This window comes from Haemaphysalis longicornis, unplaced genomic scaffold (genome assembly GCF_048455015.1).
Source record: "Haemaphysalis longicornis isolate Haplotype H1 unplaced genomic scaffold, Haemaphysalis longicornis Haplotype H1 scaffold_4, whole genome shotgun sequence".
NCBI classification, from domain to species: Eukaryota; Metazoa; Arthropoda; class Arachnida; order Ixodida; family Ixodidae; genus Haemaphysalis; species Haemaphysalis longicornis.
In genome coordinates, this window is record NW_027526361.1 from 158,379,305 (window position 1) to 158,382,872 (window position 3,568).

Sequence of the window (3,568 nt, forward strand, 5' to 3'; positions counted from 1 at the left end):
TGTCTAGCCTTCAAGTAGCCTCCTTGTGCAATCAACAAAAGGAACTTACAATGTGGCGGTGCTTTATTGCACTGTGTACAGATTCCAGCACACCTCCCTTTGCCTTGCTGCAACCAGCTCGCCAGACAGTGCGCTTGATAGAAGCTCAAGTGCATTGTCAGCGCCAATAATAACTTGTGTCTCCAACACCCGCCGCGGTGGCTGAGTGGCTAAGGCGTTGCGCTGCTGAGCACGAGGTCGCGGGTTCGATTCCCGGCCGCGGCGGCCGCTTTTCTGGTGGAGGCGAAAAGCAAAAACGCCCGTGTGTACGAGATTTCGGCGCACGTTAAAGATCCCCAGGTGGTCAAAATTAATCCGGAGCCCTCCACTACGGCGCGCCTCATCGCCTGCGTTGCGTCGGCGCGTTAAACCCCACAATCAATCAACTTGTGTCTCCAACACACACGGTGGCACTTCTTTGAAAAAGCAACTTTCTACTTCAAACAAAAGTCAGGCACTCAATGGCTACTGCGTGCTGGTCCACTGTGCAGTGCATAAACAGAACTCCATAATGCACATTTGGAATGCACACTGCAGCTAACTGCCCTCCGACTCTTGCATTATAGGCGACTGCCAGTTGCTGAGAGTAGCACAAATCACCCACATCTGATTAGCCAACGGGGCCAACGACATCGGAACAGGGCGATCAAATATGTGGTTGCACTTGATACGCTGGATTCGCCTTTCCACATGTATCCGAAGTGCAGCAATGTCCTGGGTTTCTTGAGTCTCCTCGGCTGTAAATTGCTCTCTTCGAAGGAAGGGTGGAATATTCAGCTTCACACCTATGTCCTCCAAAAGGTCATCGATTCGGAAGCCCTTGTCTGCCATAATGGAGTCTCTTCCTCAAACTCTCGCTCCAAAAAACCACTTCGTATCACACATTCCCTGTCTGATGTACATCCCGTGAATAGCTCGGAAACAAACGTAACGTACCCATGCGGAGCCACTCCGACCAGTCCCTTGAACGTGTGTGTGGATTTATAGTGAGAGTAAAGGCCAGACTGCGTCACAAATGATGATGGCACTTCGCACCTGATCTCTGTTGCATCAAGCAACACGCGCGTGGAGGCGTACTTCTCCACAAAAGCCCGAGGCATTGCCTCATCAATAGCTCTCCGTGACAACCATAAGGTCAGCTCTCCCAGCTGGAGGTAGATGAAATCCACCCAAACAGAAAAGATCCGAGACACTCTGCTCATGGAAACGTCAAACAAATGTCCGAGATGCTGGTGAAAGATACCAAGGCGGAGCTTCACGAGGACCATGAAAAACTGGTTCTGTATGCTGACTTTTTGTGGTCTGCCCCTATAACCTTCGTTCTCTGTGGTGCTGGTGTTGTGATGGCGTATCATATTTTCGCCGTTGTCGCCAGGGTCCAGGAACTCGAGCGACTCTTCAAAAGTCTCGTAGTCGGGCAGTCCAGTGTAAAACTGGATGTCGTCGTTACTTTGCTTAAATTTCGCAATTCCGAATGGCTCATACTCCTCCTTCAACTTTTGCAAGCACTGCTGCGCAGTGACTAGCTCATCCTGAAGCATGCTGAGCTCCAGGCTCTTTGCTTTGAGCTTCTCTCTTGCATCTGCTAGCTCTGACTGGGCACTAGCAAGTTCAGCACGTGCCTGGCTTAGCTGGAAGGCCTGCGTTACCAGTGCCTGCTTAGTTCTTGCTATGTCCACCCTGAGCTTTGCCTCCCTGTCTTTTGTTGCGGCGAGCTGAGCCTCAAGCGCAGCAATTATTTTTTTGCACTCGCAGTGGCTGGCAGAAGTCTGCGGCTGAGACAGGTTCTCGTTGTCGTCTAAAACAACCTCTTGCAGTGGAACCTGGTTCTCATCATGAGTGCTTGTTTCGCAACATTCAAAGTCGATGGGAGGCTGGCCGTCAGACTGTGCAGGAACTTGTTTCTTCGACTTGGGTGCAGGAATAGTTCGCTGGCGGGACATTCTTCTAGGAGGCTTGGCCGTACGGAATGGGAAGACAGACGGCACGGCTGACTCCAGGAGCAGGCGATGGCCACTAGCAACGTTTGTGCAGAAGTCTGTCGCGAGGAAATGCGAGGAGCACACTTTGGTTGCCTTTGAGACACGAAACAGTGGCCCCTCATCCCTCTTGATGGCTGCTATCCATTTTTTCTTGAGGCCCGCATCACTCGGAAACCTGTGGTATGACACCTGAAAATAAAGAGCTCTTATCATGATGTGTTGTGTTTTTGCGCCGCAAGCCGCTCTGAGAACTCTCGCGTAAAAGTATCCCCCCAAAGGGAGGCACAACACGGTGGTGGCACGAATATGAATAAAGGGTTTACAATTTTCAACCTCAGTAGCGCACAACAGCGAAGCTTGTTGAAAGCCGGCAAACGTTCTGGCCAAATCTGAGGCTCATTTAGTCACGCTGAAGTCATACCCCGTGGAGCGCTCGGTTAAATCAGACAGCGAATCAAATACATACGTGCTCGGGGCATCATGCTAGGTTTACCGGCCACGGATGAACCTCGCGCCTTCCTAGCAAGACCGCGCGCAATGTAAACAAACGCGCGAGAAAATATCACAAAAAAATGTAATTTCGAGCCAATATACGTTGTCCATGAAGCAACCGCATGCGACAATCGGACGAGAAACTGGCCGCTTCATGTAAAACGTACGTACGTACCTTTTGTCCGGATTTGTCAACGTATCCGTACTGCTTGCAGACCGGAACACAGCAATGGGTCGGCATTTTCACCCACTTCGTTGGAGCGCATGAATGGTCATTCAAATACCGGAGATGAAAGTTCGACCGGCGCACAGCTGCAACACAGCCAGGAAGCGGCCAGCTTTGCCTGCGATACTGCGACGTGATGATCTAACGTGACTCTCAGTCCAGATGATGCAAACTCCATAAACGCATGTATGGACTCAGAGAATCCGTTCCATCACGGCACGACGACGACGCAGCGTTCTAGCAACTCGAGGTTGTACAACAGTCCCCTGCACTTGCATGCACGCCAGCGACGGTCTTTCCTTCACAATGGCCGACCCGCGAACTCGCCACCGATGGCGATGGCGATAATCGAGCGGAGGCACAGAGTTGCCAGGGTTTTTGCAAGGGGTCTATAACACAAAGAAGGTCGTTTATTGAGAACCAGCCAGGACGTGTCTGGCGTCGTCCATGCTTTGGTGCGCACTGCTGCTCTCGGCCCGCGCAATCTAGGTCACGTTTGTGCCTGCTTAAAGTAGGCCCCACCAGCTGGCGGTACTTGTCCGCTTACGCGTCTTTACCATTTTCTTCCTCCGTGGTCTTTACGGAGCGCAGTACTTGTGTTGGGGCCTGCCGAAGCGCGGTACATGACACCTCTTCCCCCTCAGAGAGGGTAGCGGCGAGGCTTCCGTATTGCTCGCTGAGACTTCCGGGGCTTCACCGTGTCAGACTCTCGACCGTTCTTTGCAGCAGTCGGGATGGGTTCAGCTGGACGTTGTTCCACGACTGTTTTTGGTAGGTTAACAATTGCCCCGTTGTTCCGGCATGTCAACTTCGTTACTTATATCCAGGT

At 51.9% G+C, this 3,568-nt stretch overlaps 1 pseudogene; it reads right to left on the reverse strand.

Annotated features, from left to right (window-relative positions):
- Window positions 1-576: 576 nt before the first annotated feature.
- On the reverse strand, window positions 577-1,285 carry LOC144180070 (uncharacterized; annotated as a pseudogene).
- Between the last annotated feature and the right edge of the window lie 2,283 nt (window positions 1,286-3,568).